General features: G+C 41.5%; 5 non-coding genes across 5 annotated transcripts; all 5 read right to left on the minus strand.

The window, feature by feature from the left end:
* Positions 1-2,717: 2,717 nt before the first annotated feature.
* TRNAH-GUG (transfer RNA histidin (anticodon GUG)) lies at positions 2,718-2,789 on the minus strand. Its single transcript has one exon. It is a non-coding gene; the product is annotated as a tRNA-His (tRNA).
* Positions 2,790-13,267: 10,478 nt separating this feature from the next.
* Positions 13,268-13,339, minus strand: TRNAH-GUG (transfer RNA histidin (anticodon GUG)). Its single transcript has one exon. It is a non-coding gene; the product is annotated as a tRNA-His (tRNA).
* A 226-nt stretch (positions 13,340-13,565) lies between these two features.
* On the minus strand, positions 13,566-13,637 carry TRNAH-GUG (transfer RNA histidin (anticodon GUG)). The gene has a single exon. It is a non-coding gene; the product is annotated as a tRNA-His (tRNA).
* Positions 13,638-13,714: 77 nt separating this feature from the next.
* On the minus strand, positions 13,715-13,786 carry TRNAH-GUG (transfer RNA histidin (anticodon GUG)). The gene has a single exon. It is a non-coding gene; the product is annotated as a tRNA-His (tRNA).
* Positions 13,787-14,612: 826 nt separating this feature from the next.
* On the minus strand, positions 14,613-14,684 carry TRNAH-GUG (transfer RNA histidin (anticodon GUG)). The gene has a single exon. It is a non-coding gene; the product is annotated as a tRNA-His (tRNA).
* Positions 14,685-18,987: the final 4,303 nt, after the last annotated feature.

The raw sequence follows: 18,987 nt of genomic DNA on the forward strand, positions 1-18,987 counted from the left end.
AACGCTAAATTAGAATTTCTTCGATGCAATAATTTCAATTTCAATTCTATTTCAATTAAACCAAAATTTCGTACTCTATTAAATACGCTTCCGATAAAGCTGAAGGTCTAATTTTCAATAAGGCGTAACAAGTGTCGGTGGTTCTGTGGTAGAACGTCCGCCTGTCAATCAGGAGGTTTCGGGTTCAAATCCCGCCCGATGCGATCGCAAATTGTTACTAAGACGAATACCGTGTACAACTGGTGGAAACCCTGCCATTGGACTCAGCACTCGGTCCATCCCAAAGTCACAGAACAGCCTCAACATGCACAACCATCAGAACACAAACACAACAATTTCAACACTCACAACCTACGCATAAACATTACAAAAACGTAATACATCAAACCGTCACGACGGTGAGCGAAAAAACACCAACCAAACCGCAAATGCATCCGTTAACGCTCACCGTCACACGGTGGTTTGGCCAACCCTTTGAGAAACTGCGTACGCAGTGATTACACTTTGCACCGAAAATGCGAACGCGTTCGCAGTCCTGACAGACCCACAGACCCACCCACAGACAGACACGGTCGTTGTATAACCCCTCCTTGGGGACTTTGTCCCCTCGGAGAGGTAAAAACGGAGCGGAAAAATCGGCATCCGCACTATACAAAAGCTCAAGGAAAATATATTTAAACAAGTTGGCAAGCCAAAATATACCTCTCCTCGGAAGAATTGTCCCTAGTGGTATTAATTTATCGAGATAACCCTTAAAGATATATCTCCGCAATTTAGAGTTATTTGTTAAAAATATTAACCCATTTCTATCCCGCCCGGTATAAAATTTTAATTATAATTAAAATAATTGAGACGAAACGACCAATTTTAATTTATTCAGAATATCATAAGTTTAGTAGTTACAACAGTAAGTTAGACGTACTATAACAATGCACAATTGAATTAAACCCTTTTACAGAACAAGTTTATCAGTTAAATATAATACGAAGCAAATTTTAATGAAAGAAATATCTACAGAGGCTTTTTGGAATTACTCTCTTACGAAATACTTGCCGCATCTTTAACGCTCATTTTATTTCAACACTCGCCCTTGATGAAGATACCGTAGATATCTGGTAGTGGACGACTCGTTCACTTCCTGTTGACGTTGTGACGCATACCACATGAAAAAGACCAATGCCGTCCAATTTCCAATATCATATAATGACTCGCACACCCAAGAAATCATTGACTGCGTTAGAAATCGTAGATATCCAAATATCCACACCAAATGTATTTACAAGAAGCAAAAACCTTACCATCAACAAAGCACAGAGAGCCACTTGACGAACCGCCAGCTCTTAAAGCAATTAACGTTAAATTATCTCCTTTGAATTAACAGAACTATATATAGGTCGTTAAAAAAGTGGACCACCCACAGGGTCTACCCTTTAACCCTCTAATCTCGGCTGACTGCGCTAAAACAAGATTTAACCTTTAAAAAATACCAGATTAGGCCTTCATAAATTCATTAATAAAAAAAGACTTTATTACCTATTATGCTTACGATGCCTGTCTTAATTTCAGTGAATCTAAGCAGCTATCGGTGGTTCTGTGGTAGAGCGCTCGACTGCCAAGCCGAATGGTCTGGGTTCGAAACCTGGGTGGCGCATTTGTTTTTAATCAATAGAGAAACGCTAAATTAGAATTTCTTCGATGCAATAATTTCAATTTTAATTCTATTTCAATTAAACCAAAATTTCGTACTCTATTAAATACGCTTCCGATAAAGCTGAAGGTCTAATTTTCAATAAGGCGTAACAAGTGTCGGTGGTTCTGTGGTAGAACGTCCGCCTGTCAATCAGGAGGTCTCGGGTTCAAATCCCGCCCGATGCGATCGCAAATTGATACTAAGACGAATACCGTGTACAACTGGTGGAAACCCTGCCATTGAACGTTGAGAGGTAGCATTACACTCAGCACTCGGTCCGTCCCAAAGTCATTAAGAAGAAGTTGGAGAGAAAACGCCCATATAAACACAACAGACTCAACATGCACATCCATCAGAACACAAACACAACAAATTCAACACTCACAACCTACGCATAAACATTACAAAAACGTAATACACCAAACCGTCACGACGGTGAGCGAAAAAACACCATCCAAACCAAACCGCAAATGCATCCGTTAACGCTCACCGTCACACGGTAGTTTTGCCAACCCTTTGAGAAACTGCGTACGCAGTGATTACACTTTGCACCGAAAATGCGAACGCGTTCGCAGTCCTGACAGACAGACACACCCACAGACCCACCCACAGACCCACCCACAGACCCACCCACAGACCCACCCACCCACAGACCCACCCACAGACAGACACGGTCGTTGTATAACCCCTCCTAGGGGACTTTGTCCCCTCGGAGAGGTAAAAACGAGGTTTAATGCCGTGACCAGGATTTGAACCTGGGTTATTGCGGCCACAACGCAAGGTACTTACCACTATATGATCACGGCTGTCCACTTCACGTTACCATGTTTCTAATAAATTTCCAAAAAGGAAAATATATTTAAAAAACGAGGTTTAATGCCGTGACCAGGATTCGAACCTGGGTTATTGCGGCCTCAACGCAAGGTTCTAACCACTATACGATCACGGCCTTCCAATTCCCCTTTGCCAAGTTTCTAATTAATTTCCAAAAAGAAAAATTACAAAATATTTAAAAAACGAGGTTTAATGCCGTGACCAGGATTTGAACCTGGGTTATTGCGGCCACAACGCAAGGTACTAACCACTACACGATCACGGCCGTCCTCTTCACGTTACCAAGTTTCTAATAAATTTCCAAAAAGGAAAATATATTTAAAAAACGAGGTTTAAGGCCGTGACCAGGATTCGAACCTGGGTTATTGCGGCCACAACGCAAGGTACTTTTTTTTTAATTATATCATAAAAAAATACATTGTTGATGTATATCAAAAAATTTCGAAAGCAATTTTGACAAAACAAGAGCAACTATTATAAAAATACAGGAATGCTAATGTGGTGATATATATTAACCAAAAAAACAAACAAATACACTTTTGGAATGCGATATATATGAAAGCAATTAAAGCACAATATTTAAACCCCTTAAAAAAGTCTGATTTGCGTTTAAAAAATATTGACACTGTTAAATTAGAATTTTTTAAATATTTTTGACAACATATTAGCAAATTTATTTTTCTTTACAATACCCAATTAAAATCAAAATGTAAGATATCTGGACATTTCTCTTTTTTGTTTCCAATAAATAATTAATTAAATATTAAAATATTCACCGTTGAGTTTTAAAATATTTTTAACAAAAGGTTACAAAATTCTTTTTCCTTATCTTTATAAATTGCTATGGTTTTACTTATTACACTCCTAATTTTAGCCATAAATCGTTTTTTCAAAATAAAGAGCGGGACATTATCATGGGTAATATAAAAAGATCTACTATCGAGTATAAAATATTTAAATATGGATATTAAAAAGTGCAAAACTTTCCGCTCGAGAGGATTGATATTTAAAGGGCATTTACCTTGAAAAACAAGAAATACATTTCGAACATATCCCGGGGTAGTGAACCAATGAACTTTTATTTTTAGTTTTTCAACGAACAACCACAACCACCAACGATTTTCTACGCGACAGTCTAAGAGTAAATGCCCTAAATTTTCTTCCGCACCCTTACAAAATGTAGAGTCTGCAGAAGTCTGTGGATCAAAGGCATGTAAACGGGCATTTAGAAAATAAGCGCAATGGACAATTTTATAATTAGTATCTCGTTGTTCGGGACCCAACAATTGTCCTTTTAGCCAATTCCACCCTGGTTCGGGTAATGGACCCCCGAAATATTCCCGCCATTTGAGTTCACCGGCCGATTCAGAAGCGCCAATCGTAAGATACCGCTGATATAGTTCCTTTACCGAAGCGGATACATAGTCGTAGATAGATCCATTCGGAGCATCAATCTTAATCTCCGGATTGGACAGCTGCACATTCGAAATAGCGTGTACCCGGGCCAAAAATTCTGGGGTAGCGCACTTTTAATGACCGAATAATCACGCAGGACTGCCGACGCGGGCACTTCAGAGTTAGAAATATCGCACAGTTCTAACATACTGACTTCCGGTAAAAAGCCAGGTATAACCTCGTAACAAAACTCGCGAAGACATAGTAGACCGTGAGACAAAAAAGGAAGGCGCTGTCGATACGATAAGTCGGGCAAGTTAATGTGCCTACCATAGAAAATCGGCCGTGGCGTGCCCGTCACCGAATTTCAAATAAATTTTCAAAAAGGAAAATTACTAAATATTTAAAAAACGAGGTTTTAAGCCGTGAGCGAAATTCGAACCTGGGATATTGCGGCCGCAACGGAAGGTACTAACCAATATACGATCACGGCCATCCCCTACACGTCCTTGGGTTTCAAATAAATTTAGAAAAAGGAAAATTACTAAATATTTAAAAAAAGATATTTGATGCCGTGACCACGATTCGAACCTGGGTTAGTGCGGCCACAACGCAAGGTACTAACCACTATACGATCACGGCCGTCCCCTACACGTCATCGAGTTTCAAATAAATTTTGGAAAAGGAAAATTACTAAATATTTAAAAAAAGGTTTAATGCTGTGACCAGTACACGAACCTGTGTTATTGCGGCCACAACGCAGGGTAATAACCACTATACCAGGGTGAGAAGTCTAATTTCGCGCCGTATGTTGGCCAGAAATAGTTGAGAGCACCACACACTAGGTTTGTTTAGTTCCTGCTCAATGACTATTTTACATCGATACTTCCAAAGTTCATGCTTAATTACACTAATTAATAGAAAAAGGCAATGCCAAAAGTCGTTATACTGTCCCAATTTCCGATCAACGCGGTGATAAATAATAAGTTCGAAATGTTCGCTACCGAATTGAAAGCCTCGTTGTTGCAAATAGACAGACAACATTGTGAATACTTGGTGCCAGGTGTTTCGCGTTACCGAGCAAGACAGGAACAAATGTGCAACCGTTTCGGGGGCATTGTCACATAATGGACAACGATCTGTTGTCACAAGACCAGCTTTGAAAAGGGTAATAATCACTATACGACCACGACTGTCCCCTACACGTCGCTGAGTTTCAAATAACTTTCCAAAAAGGAAAATTACTAAATATTTAAAAAACGAGGTTTAAAGCCGTGACCAGGATTCAAATGTGGATTATTATAGCCACAACCCAAGGTACTAACCACTATACGAACACGGCTGTCCCATACACGTCACCGATTTTCAGATAAATTTGCAAAGAGGAAAATTACTAAATATTTAAAATACGAGGTTTAATGCCGTGACCAGGATTCGAACCTGTGTTAATGCGGCCACAACGCAAGGTACTAACAACTATACGATCACGGCCGTCCCTTACACGTCATCAAATTTCAAAAAAAAATTCAAAAAGGAAAATTACTAAATATTTAAAAAACAATGTTTAATGCCGTGGCCAGGATTCAAACCTGGGTACAACGCAAGGTACTAACCACTATGCGATAACAGCAGTGGGTTACCCGTCACCGAATTTCAAATAAATTTTCAAAAAGGAAAATTACTAAATATTTAACAACGAGGTTTAATGCCTGGACCAGGATTCAGACCTGGGTTTTTGCGGCCACAACGCAGGGTAATAATCACTATACGACCACAGCGGTCCCCTACACGTCACTGAGTTTCAAATAAGTTTCCAAAAAGGAAAATTACTTAATATTTAAAAAATAGATTTAATGCCGTGACCAGGATTCGACCCTGGGTTATTGCGGCCAAAACGCAAGGTACTAACCACTATACGATCACGGCGGTCCCCTACACGTCATCGAGTTTCAAATAAATTTCGAATAAGGGAAATTACTAAATATTTAAAAAACGAGGTTTAAAGCCGTGAGCAGGATTCAAATGTGGATTATTGCAGCCACAATGCAAGGTACTAACCACTTTACGAACACGGCTGTCCCATACACGTCACCGATTTTCAGATAAATTTGCAAAGAGGAAAATTACTAAATATTTAAAATGCGAGGTTTAAAGCCGTGACCAGGATTCGAACCTGTATTAATGCGGCCACAACGCAAGGTACTAACCACTTTTTTTTTTATTAAAACACCAAGTAAAGTATGTACAAGGTATAAAAAGTTATTTTTCCCTTCAAACCCATGTACTACTAGAATGTGCGGTCTAAACCATAATTGTAGGCATATTGTTTTTTAGAATATTAAATCAAAAAGGTGGTACACAACTTTATCAGACGGGACCTTAATAATCATTTTTACCTCTCCGAGGGGACAAAGTCCCCTAGGAGGGGTTATACAACGACCGTGTCTGTCTGTGGGTCTGTGGGTGGGTCTGTGGGTGGGTCTGTGGGTGGGTCTGTGGGTGGGTCTGTCTGTCTGTCAGGACTGCGAACGCGTTCGCATTTTCGGTGCAAAGTGTAATCACTGCGTACGCAGTTTCTCAAAGGGTTGTGTGACGGTGAGCGTTAACGGATGCATTTGCGGTTTGGTTTGGATGGTGTTTTTTCGCTCACCGTCGTGACGGTTTGGTGTATTACGTTTTTGTAATGTTTATGCGTAGGTTGTGAGTGTTGAATTTGTTGTGTTTGTGTTCTGATGGTTGTGCATGTTGAGTCTGTTGTGTTTATATGGGCGTTTTCTCTCCAACTTCTTCTTAATGACTTTGGGACGGACCGAATGCTGAGTGTAATGCTACCTCTCAACGTCCAATGGCAGGGTTTCCACCAGTTGTACACGGTATTCGTCTTAGTATCAATTTGCGATCGCATCGGGCGGGATTTGAACCCGAAACCTCCTGATTGACAGGCGGACGTTCTACCACAGAACCACCGACACTTGTTACGCCTTATTGAAAATTAGACCTTCAGCTTTAACGGAAGCGTATTTAATAGAGTACGAAATTTTGGTTTAATTGAAATAGAATTGAAATTGAAATTATTGCATCGAAGAAATTCTAATTTAGCGTTTCTCTATTGATTAAAAACAAATGCGCCACCCAGGTTTCGAACCCAGACCATTCGGCTTGGCAGTCGAGCGCTCTACCACAGAACCACCGATAGCTGCTTAGATTCACTGAAATTAAGACAGGCATCGTAAGCATAATAGGTAATAAAGTCTTTTTTTATTAATGAATTTATGAAGGCCTAATCTGGTATTTTTTAAAGGTTAAATCTTGTTTTAGCGCAGTCAGCCGAGATTAGAGGGTTAAAGGGTAGACCCTGTGGGTGGTCCACTTTCTTAACGACCTATATATAGTTCTGTTAATTCAAAGGAGATAATTTAACGTTAATTGCTTTAAGAGCTGGCGGTTAGTCAAGTGGCTCTCTGTGCTTTGTTGATGGTAAGGTTTTTGCTTCTTGTAAATACATTTGGTGTGGATATTTGGATATCTACGATTTCTAACGCAGTCAATGATTTCTTGGGTGTGCGAGTCATTATATGATATTGGAAATTGGACGGCATTGGTCTTTTTCATGTGGTATGCGTCACAACGTCAACAGGAAGTGAACGAGTCGTCCACTACCAGATATCTACGGTATCTTCATCCAGGGCGAGTGTTGAAATAAAATGAGCGTTAAAGATGCGGCAAGTATTTCGTAAGCGAGTAATTCCAAAAAGCCTCTGTAGATATTTCTTTCATTAAAATTTGCTTCGTATTATATTTAACTGATAAACTTGTTCTGTAAAAGGGTTTAATTCAATTGTGCATTGTTATAGTACGTCTAACTTACTGTTGTAACTACTTAACTTATGATATTCTGAATAAATTAAAATTGGTCGTTTCGTCTCAATTATTTTAATTATAATTAAAATTTTATACCGGGTGGGATAGAAATGGGTTAATATTTTTAACAAATAACTCTAAATTGCGGAGATATATCTTTAAGGGTTATCTCGAGAAATTAATACCACTAGGGACAATTCTACCGAGGAGAGGTATATTTTGGCTTGCCAACTTGTTTTTTGTTTATATCGACACTCACGTCGCAGAATAGCTTGTAATTTTTTAAAGGCGACATTCTGATTAAACAGGTCACCATTTAGACTTAAATTACATCGGGTTTTCCAAATTTCACGTTTTACAACGGAACATAAATAAATAACAACTAACCAAAACATTTTAGGCTTAAGCGACTTCGTTGGATAAACTCCAAAAATTATAAATTTTTCTAACAACGACTTTTCATTACCAAAACTGCTAGTTGACAAATCAAACAATTCGTAAAATAACCATCGCCACCACTGCTGAGTGACTATACAGTTTAAATATAAATGTTCAACTGTCTCTGGGTTGTCCCCACAAAATAAGCACTCGGTGGTTTGAACAACGTTGGCGTGAATAAGACGGGAACGGACCGGAAATGCCTGATGAACAACACGCAAATTAATGGCAGACAATTGGGGGCCAAGAAACCCAGACCGCAATAGAGACCAACGAGCGGCCAACAACGGACCGCCAAAATATTGACGCCAACGTTCTTCCCCATTAGATTCCACATCAAATTTAAGCGTGAGACTAATATAAACGAGCTTAACAGAACTACTTGAGACTTTTTCACCCGATGCAGTCAGAATTGGGTAACTACAATCAGGACTTTTTACATCACCTTCGGCGCTACGCGTTGTTATGGAATTGTGCCACGAAACCGGCATCGAGTGCTTTATCTCATTGAACAAAATTGATATGCGGTGCCGCGATAATGTACTTGAAATATCAGCAATGTTGTCAACAATGGCCTGCAGTGGAAGAAAGCCCGGCACAAATTCATACGAAATATCACGGACGCGACACATTCCCGCGCGACAAAAAATGTTACGCTCCAATCGACCGAACGACTGTAGCGAGACCCGAGGATTAAGGAAAATAGGTTCGCCCATAAAGTTTCTGAGCGCCGGGAAGGACCAGACGTTGGCGGCACAGTTCTCCTTCCAAGACAGAAGCAAGGAGTGGTATCGAGGCGGAAGACCGATAGCGTAGTTCCCCGTGATAGTGAGACGTAGAACTTGTAGCCCGGCTTTTGTACTACCACCGTAATAGTCAAGAATCTCGGAGGAAAGATAATGCGCGTAAGTCGGCGAGGCATCCGAAAACCACGAGAGGGCCTCGTGGACCCGAAACGCCCGTTTGTTTGTGACGATGTCGACAAGACCGAAACCGCCCGTCTGCCGAGTTCTGACCAGAGTGTTGTAAGCGACGTGGTGTGGGCCGGAACCCCAGAAAAAGTCCATCACTTGGCAACCCAGGACGGAGCAATAACTAGAGTTTTCAATCCATGCCAAAGCAAAGAAGCCGCGAGTGTATTAACCACGAGTACCTTACCGAGAAGCGACAAAGAACGACCCTTCCAAGTTCGTAAAACTCCGCCGAATTTGCGTAACCGTTCATCCCATTGCAACGAAGAGATCGTAGCGACATCGTACCCAATATAAACACCGAGAATCTTTAAAGGAGCACTAGTAATTTCGATGCCACATTCCGAGACAGCGACACGACCGTGAGAGCAACCGAGCCACTTGCCGCGACATTTAGCCGGATTGATAAGAGCTCCCGAGGCCTCGCCGAATTCCCGGAAAACCGAAATGAGCCACGACACGGCTGAAACCGAAGATGTAAGAATCGTTGTGTCGTCCATGTGTTGAAAGAGCTTCGGCAGCGGACAAGAATTCACGAGTATTATTGGCGGTATTTTTCCATGACCGTTAATTGCCACAAACAAGGGCTCCGTGGAAAGTATATACAACAGGGGACTAAGCGGACATCCCTGTCGAACCGACCGACCGAGCGTGAATATGTCCGTCAAATATCCATTTACCTTGACGCAAGCCTTAGATCCAACAATGAATGCTTGCAACCAGCGACAGAAACGGGGTCCGAAACCCATTGCAGCAAGGAGGCCGAAAAGATAGTTCCACGATACCCTATCAAAGGCTTTCATTAGGTCAATTTGGAGCGAGATGCCTTCCTCCTGGCGTAATTTCAATAAATCGATCACGTCAGAAAAAGTCCTAGTCCGTTTGAGTGGGGGAAATAATCCACGGTAAGAGACGACTAAGGCAGGCGGCGAATATCTTAGAGAGAAGCTTGTAATCAACGTTCAAAAGAGTAATTGGTCGCCAGTTCGTCAGCAGTGACAAATCCCCAGTTTTGGGCAATAAAATAACTAGACCAATTTTCATACTTCCAGGGAGTATTCCAGTGTCGTCAATTATTGACACCAGCCGGAGAAATTCGTCCTTAATTAGAGGTAAGAAAAATATCCAAAATTCAACGGTAAGTCCATCAAGTCCAGGACTTTTGTTCTTTTTCATGCGATGCAGTGCGTCTACTATGGCAGCCCAGGAAACGGACAAATCAAGCTCGTCTTTATCAGCGGCTATCACACGATTGCGGACCAGTCCTGTAAAGGAATCGGTCGCCGCAGGAGACAAATCTTCAGCGGCATATAAAGTACGGTAGAAATCAAAGATTTCCTGGCGCATTTCGTGGCCATCACGTAATTGGTCACCGGACGAAGAAGTTAATGTACCAATAGCTTTGACAGTCTGGCGGTATTTTTCTAGGCGAAGAAAATAACTAGTAGGCTTCTCACCTAAGTCCTGATATTCAGTCTTCGAGCGAAGAATTTGTCCTCGAAGAACTTCCAAGTCCAATTCCAGCAATGCGTTACGAGCAGCCAATAGCTCAGGAAGAATAGTGTTGTTTGACGGATACTGACCTTCAAGGGTAGCGATATTCGATAGAAGAGCGGCGCGATGAATTCGGCGTTGCTGAGCGCGGTATTTCGCGTAAAACATTGAATAGTCCTTAACCGTGACTTTCAAGTTTTCATACCAAAGAAAGATGTCGTCCCGCCATTCCAACGAATGCCGACTGCGGTCAACAATTCGTTGAATCGCGGTACAAAAACGTTCCTCTTCGAGAAGCGCGGCGTTAAATGACCAAACTCCTGGACCTCTCTGAACGCCGCTCAGGTCAAACACGAAAGACACGGCTTTGTGGTCCGAAAATGGCACCGGCGAGATGGTGCACCGAGAAATATTATGAAGGTCTGGTGGACGAACAAAAACGTACTCAATACGCGACATGACATAATTACCGAAGACGATACCAGAACGAGTGGGTGAAAAATGATCTTTATGGGTAGCCCTCCAAGGGTCTCGCAAATTAAGCTCCGAAGTCCAGAGCTTAAGAGGCGTAGGCCGAAGAGTGTGACGCGAATCGGCAAAAGGACGCCGATCGAGCCGAAAATCTAAGACATCGTTAAAATCGCCAACGATAATCGGACGGTGCAGATTAATACACCACTGAGAAACAGAGGACATAAACCCGGCACGCGACGGAGCATCATTGGATGCGTAAATATTCAAAAAATCAACAGCGATATCGTCAATGTCAGCGGAAACAAGTAGAAAACGACCATAGCCACTCCGGAAAACCCGACGCGGGATGACTTCGAGACCTGCGCGAAAACAAATGGCGACACCGCGAAACGTTGTGTCGGGGTCATTGTCAATAAAAACACGGCCGCGATAGAAATCTTTAAAACGGCTTACGTGAAAACCAGTCTAATGAGTTTCCTGTAAAAATACAATATCATAGTCCTTTATCCAAGTTACAAGTTCCAGCATCTTATCGTCGTTCCGAAGTCCGTTAACATTAAGCGAGATGGTTCGAAGAGTCATCAGTTAGAGACAAGTGAGACTTTTCCCCCGTAGACCGTAATAATAGAGCGTCGCCGGGTTCAGGTGAAATAGGCCGGTCCAAAAGCACGGAGTCCAGTTTCTTTCGTGGTGGTTCCAAACCATCCGACTCAGAGTGACCAGATGAAAGCGTGTGTTTGAAAAAGGATAATGACTAAATATTTAAAAAATCTGGTTTAATGCCGTGACCAGGATTCGAACCTGGGTTATTGCAGCCACAACGCAAGGTACTATCCACTAGACGATCACAGCCGTGGCTTGCCCGTCACCAAATTTCAAATAAATTTTCAAAAAGGAAAATTACTAAATAATTAAAAAACGTGGTTTAATGCTGTGACCAGGATTCGAATCTATGTTAATGCGGCCACAACGCAAGGTACTAACCACTAAACGATCACGGCCATCCCCTACACGTTACCGAGTTTCAAATAAATTTTCAAAAAGGATAATACCTAAATATTTAAAAAATGAGGTTTATTGCCGTGACCAGGATTCAAATATGGATTATTGCGGCCACAACGCAAGTTACTAATCACTATACTATCACAGCCGTCCCCTACATGTCATCGAGTTTCAAATAAATTTTGAAAAAGGAAAATTACTAAATGTTTAATGCCGTGACCAGGATTCGAACCTGGGTTATTGCGCCCACCAAGCAAGGTACTAACCACTATACGATCACGGCCGTCTCCTCCACGTCACGAAGTTCCAAATAAGTTTCCAAAAAGGAAAATTTATAAATATTTAAAAAACGAGGTTTAATGGCGGGACCAGGATTAGAACCTGGGTTATTGCGGCCACAACGCAAGGCACTTACCACTATACGATCACGGCCGTCTCCTACACGTCACTGTGTTTCAAATAAGTTTCCAAAAAGGAAAAATTACAAAATATTTAAAAAACGAGGTTTAATGCCGTGACCAGGATTCGACACTGGGTTATTGGGGCCACACCTCAAGGTACTAACCACTATAATATCACGGCCGTCCACTTCAGGTTTCCAAATTTCTAATAAATTTCCAAAAAGGAAAATTACAGAATATTTAAAAAACGAGGTTTAGTGCCGTGACCAGGATTCGAACGTGGGTTATTGCGGCCACAACGCAAGGTACTAACCACTATACGATCACGGCCGTCCACTTCAGGTTTCCAAATTTCTAATAAATTTCCAAAAAGGAAAATTACAAAATATTTAAAAAACTAGGTTTAATGCCGTGACCAGGATTCGAATCTGTGTTATTGCGGCCACAACTCAAGGTACTAACCACTATACGATCACGGCCGTCCACTTCAGGTTTCCAAATTTTTTATAAATTTCCAAAAAGGAAAATTACAAAATATTTAAAAAACGAGGTTTAGTGCCGTGACCAAAATTCGAACCTGGGTTATTGCGGCCACAACTCGAGGTAATTATCACTGTACGATCACGGCCGTCCGCTTCAGGTTAACAAGCGTCTAATAAATTTCCAAAAAGGGAAATTACAAAATATTAAAAAAATACTAAGTTTAATGCCGTGACCAGGATTCGAACCTGGGTTATTGCGGCCACAACGCAAGGTACTAACCACTATACGATCACGGCCTTCCACTTCACGTTGAAGAACTTCTAATAAATTTCCAAAAAGGAAAATTACAAAATATTTAAAAAACTAGATTTAATGCCGTGACCAGGATTCGAATCTGTGTTATTGCGGCCACACCTCAAGGTACTAACCACTATAAGATCACGGCCGTCCACTTCAGGTTTCCAAATTTCTAATAAATTTCCAAAAAGGAAAATTACAGAATATTTAAAAAACGAGGTTTAGTGCCGTGACCAGGATTCGAACCTGGGTTATTGCGGCCACAACGCAATGTACTAACCACTATACGATCACGGCCGTCCACTTCAGGTTTCCAAATTTCTAATAAATTTCCAAAAAGGAAAATTACAAAATATTTAAAAAACGAGGTTTAGTGCCGTGACCAGGATTCGAACCTGGGTTATTGCGGCCACAACGCAAGGTACTAACCACTATACGATCACGGCCGTCCACTTCAGGTTTCCAAATTTTTTATAAATTTCCTAAATGGAAAATTTCAAAATATTTAAAGAATGAGGTTTAATGCCGTGACCAGGATTCGTACCTGGGTTATTGCGGCCACAACGCAAGGTTCTAACCACTATACGATCATGGCCTTCCACTTCACGTTGCCAAGTTTCTTATTAATTTCCAAAAAGGAAAATTTCAAAATATTTAAAAAACGAGGTTTAATGCCGGACCAGGATTCGAATTTGGGTTATTGCGGCCACAACGCAAGGAACTAACCACTATACGATCACGGCCGTCCACTTCTGGTTGCCGAATTTCTAATAAATTTCTAAAAAAGGAAAATTTCGAAATACTTATAGAATGAGGTTTAATGCCGTGACCAGGATTCGAACCTGGGTTATGGCGGCCACAACGCAAGGTACTAACCACTATACGATCACGGCCTTCCACTTCACGTTGCCAAGTTTCTAATAAATTTCCAAAAAGGAAAATTTCAAAATATTAAAAAAATACTAAGTTTAATGCCGTGACCAAAATTCGAACCTGGGTTATTGCGGCCACAACGCAAGGTACTAACCACCATACGATCACAGCCGTCCACTTCAAGTTCACAATTTTCTAATAAATTTCCAAAAAGGAAAATTTCAAAATTTTTAAAAAACGAGGTTTAATGTCGTGACCAGTATTCGAACCTGGGTTATTGCGGCCACAACGCAAGGTACTAACCACTATTCGATCACGGCCGTCCGCTTCAAGTTAACGAGCGTCTAATAAATTTCCAAAAAGGAAAATTACAAAATATTAAAAAAATACTAGGTTTAATGTCGTGACCAGGATTCGAACCTGGGTTATTGCGGCCACAACGCAAGGTACTTACCACTGTACGATCACGGCCTTCCACTTCACGTTAGTAGGATATGCCCCAATCATCAGGGTTTTTCAATGTAGAGGTAGAAAGGGGGTCGGCACCGGAAGTCCCCGCTTCCTTCCCCCTTCCGGCAGGTGGCGCGGGGGGGTCGGCATTTTCCTCGGGGATCGAGGTCATTGACCTCCGCAGAGTGGCGCGCGCGCTGATTGGCTGGCGCGGGGAGCACGTGGTTACCTGCGTGCTTATTGGCTGGCGCGTAACTACGCGGCGCGGGAACCACGTGGTTACCACGCGCGTGTACTGCGCGCTTATTGGCTGGCGCGAAATTATTCAAAATGGCGCCGATTGGTTGGTATTTTGGCGCGAAAAAAGGTCAGTACTCCTTTAAAGGAATTCCGAGGCTCGCTATACTCGGGCATTGTTAAAGTGGTGACAGGTTTGATTGATTGAGCAGGTGTAGAAATAACTTAGCGGCGCAAATACCTTTAGTGACAATACCGAGAGAAAAACTTATTAATTATGTCATCGAATTAAATTGAGTCGCGCTGGAAATGCGTTAGTGAACAATCCTTTCGCATAGTCATGGTAGAACCGGTTCATTCCGCTTTCGTTAAGTAATTAATCATTTTGACAAATTGACAATAGGACTGTCACGCGATTATTTTGTTCTTTCCCCCCCCCCTTACCTTGCGAGTATAAAAGAAACCGCCCAACGGTCAATTTCGCAGAAGCGACTAACAGCGCACCCACTCTCCGACGACTCAAGAAGATCAGCAAGATGGTAATTATGTTTTTGAAATTTTTTAAGCGAGATTAGTTTTTAATCTCTATATGTCTTAGGCAGCCCGAGACGACATTAAGCTCGATTATGACACTCCCCCAACAGCACCAGTGAAGTTGCCCGAAGTATACGCTAGAAAATCAAAAGTCGGCGAAGTAATTTAAAAAAATAAACCTCGACAATTATTCGCGGCGAAAGGGGCTAACCAAGACATAGAAAAATTAACAAAGAATACCACTTGGCACGATATTGTATTAGAATTCTCCGAGCTCGGAGATTTGGGCGTTAAAACAGCGACCTTTGACCAAAAAATATATATAGATATAAGGCGTTACGCCACGCACGTAGCATCCAGTCTTCCGCAACCGACTAAACAGGGTGTATGCGTTAAACTAGAATCAGGACCCCAGCTTAAAGCAGCCTTAGAAGACGTCAAGGACCAAGACGCCGTTTACCTAATTGAGGGTGATAAAATAGAAATTCGCCATAGCCAGGCCACCGGTCACACTTGCTTGACCAAAAATTCTGGTTCCTCATTTGCAAAATCGCTGACCCTATACGGCAGAAGAGACATTCACGACGTCCTGCGGTTATTGAGGGAAGTGACTCAACGCTACGACGAAATTCGTAAATTACAATGACTCAAGAAGCACCTCTCGATTTAAGCACCAGGTTTCGACCTGAGAACTATTATTCGGTTACTAAAATTATCTCTCGGACTTCCAAAAAATACAAATGTAAAACTTTAGAATTCAAGTGCGAGTTCAAAAACTTGGACGATCTCAACCACGCGCGAATAGAAACCCAATTAAACCAAATTTTCCAATCCCTATTAAACGAAATTAGCGATGAAAATCAGGGTTATAGTCGTATCAGAATAGCGGTCAGTTCGGACGAACTCGAAGAGCCCATTAATTTCCAATTTATGAACCTAAACGAGTTGACGGCCGATAGAATTTTAAGCGGTATCGAGCAGGTAGCCCAGTCCCATAAAAATTTATACTTTAAGGCCCCCCTAAAATTCGACATAATTCTTCTACAAGACACCAATATGAGTGGTAGTCGAAAAAATATTCGTAGCAGGATTATAGAGTGCTTAGATAATTATATTGAACAGGGCAATACCTTTATTCCAATTCGCAATTCTGATAATCTGTGCTTTGCTAGGGCGGTAGCGGTAGGACAGTGTCTCGCTGACTACCAAGAATTAAAAAATAAAGGCCAATCCAAAAATTTTAATATGAATGATCTAGATCATATTCGTAATGTCAACCATCCAAAACAAAAAAAAAGCGGCCTTAGCATTACACAGATTATCAAAAGTGCCACCAGGTCCTGTTGAAATAAAAGACATTCCTAAATTCCAAAATGTCTTGCCCGATTATCAAATTATCCTACTCGATTCCGATTCCAATTTTGACCCCATTTATTTAGGCCACTTTCAACCCAAACAAATCTTTCTCCTTAAATTAGGAAACCACGTTCACGTAGTGAGGTCTTACGCCGCCATGTTCGGGGGAAAAGGGTACTGTCCATTTTGTTTGAAAGTTTTTACGAATAACAAAGTAAAAAAGCAGCACAATTGCGAGGGGGGCGTTAGCTGTAAGCGGTGTCTCGACACGTATGTTTCGCATACCGAAACTAGTCAACGTTGCGCCAACTGCTTTAGATATTTTGCGGGGAATACGTGCTTCCAAAAGCATATAGAATTAGGGACGTGCGACAAACTCAAACGTTGCCTAACTTGCGGTAAAGAGTTTGAAGGAGACCACGTATGTGATTTGAAATGTCATTACTGCAAAATTGAGCACCCGAAAAATGCGTGTTTTGTTCAACCTATCACGTTACCAGAAAATTCCACCAGAATCCTTTACTTTGATTTTGAAACTTTAGTCGACAATGACGAGATTAAACCCGTTCTGCTAATTACCGCTATGCAAGACAGTCCTTACTCTGAAACGTACGATTACCGTACCTTTACCGGCTTTAATTGCGTCGAGACGTTTTTAGATTACTTATTGGAGAGTCAGGTCGTTGCAAAAAAGGGTAAGACCAAATATTCAAAGGTCGAACCAGTTTTTAAAAACATTACGTGCATTTCGCATTTTGGGTCTGGATTTGATAGTTTACTCGTTTTAAAAGGAGTTCTGACCCGGCCAATAATCCCCGAAGTTATCTTTAAAGGCTGCAAACTTCTCGCGATGTTTCTTTCCAAATACAATATAAGATTTATAGATAGCTTTTCTTATTTTCCAGCCCCTCTCAGAAGCTTCTCCAAAACCTTTAATTTAAGCGAAAGCAAGGGATTTTTCCCGTATTCTTTCTTAAAAAAAGACACCTTAGACTATATCGGCGTCGTACCGGAAAAATCCTTTTTCGAAGTAGATAAATTAACCCCCGACCAATTGGCAAATTTCGACACTTGGTACGACGCCCAAAAATGTACCGTTTTTGATTTAAAAGAAGTGTTGACAAAGTACGCCATTGATGACGTCAAGCTGTTACAGAGGGGTTTTGACCGGTTCAGAAATCTTTTTAGAGAAAAGGTCAATTTCGACATTTTGGCGGGAAAAAGCGTGACTCTACCCGGAGCTTTAACCGATTTATTTTTGAGCCGGTATCTGAAACCAAATACCATAGCTATTATCCCGCCAGCAGGGTACAGGGGTAAGCATTCCGTTAAAGCTCTGATGGGCGGCTTACTTGGAGCAAAAAATGCACGTAAAGTTTCAAACGGCGCGATCGTTGGAGGGAGAAAAGTATTTAGCTCCTTACCACCCCGACATTTACAGCGCTGACCCTTTAATAATTGGGGAATTTTTCGGGTGTTTCTGGCACGGGTGTCACAATCACACTGACCATAATGGGTACAATTACGAACTTAAAGAATCTAACATCAATAATTACTTAAAAACTCTCGACAAAATCGAGTTTTATCGTCAAAATTACCCCAACGCGCGTTTAATTACCATATGGGAGTGTGAATGGGACACGTTTTTAAAAGATAACCCCGAAATAAATTCGTTTTGCGACGAACTGGCTTTCTCCGATCCGATCAATTCGCGAAGCGCTCTGAGGGGTGGGCGCGTTGAAAATTTTTTACTGTATATAGAATCCACCCCCGAGAGGCCGATTAAATTTTACGATTTTAACAGTATGTATCCATCGGTCTCCATGTCCAAAAATTACCGCTACCCCAAAGGGGTCCCCGAAATCTTAACTAGCAACTTTAATTACGAACCCGATTTCTATTTCGGGCTAATCAAAGCGACTCTTCTCCCACCCCAAGATCTATATCTCCCCGTCTTGGGCTCCCTGATTGGCGATAAATTAATGTTTACGCTATGCAGAACGTGCGCCCTCTATAATCTAGCCGACTGTCGTCATACCGAGGCGGAACGCGCGATTACGGATACGTACACTACCCCCGAGTTTTATTTATCCCTTCAATATAATTATAAAGTTTTACAAATTCACGAAGTGCAGCATTATCGCGAAACTTTCGACTCTGACTGCCCCCTTTTTGACGATTATGTCAGAGATTTTTA

This window comes from Leiobunum rupestre, chromosome 4 (genome assembly GCF_980474605.1).
Source record: "Leiobunum rupestre chromosome 4, qqLeiRupe1.1.hap1, whole genome shotgun sequence".
NCBI lineage: Eukaryota > Metazoa > Arthropoda > Arachnida > Opiliones > Sclerosomatidae > Leiobunum > Leiobunum rupestre.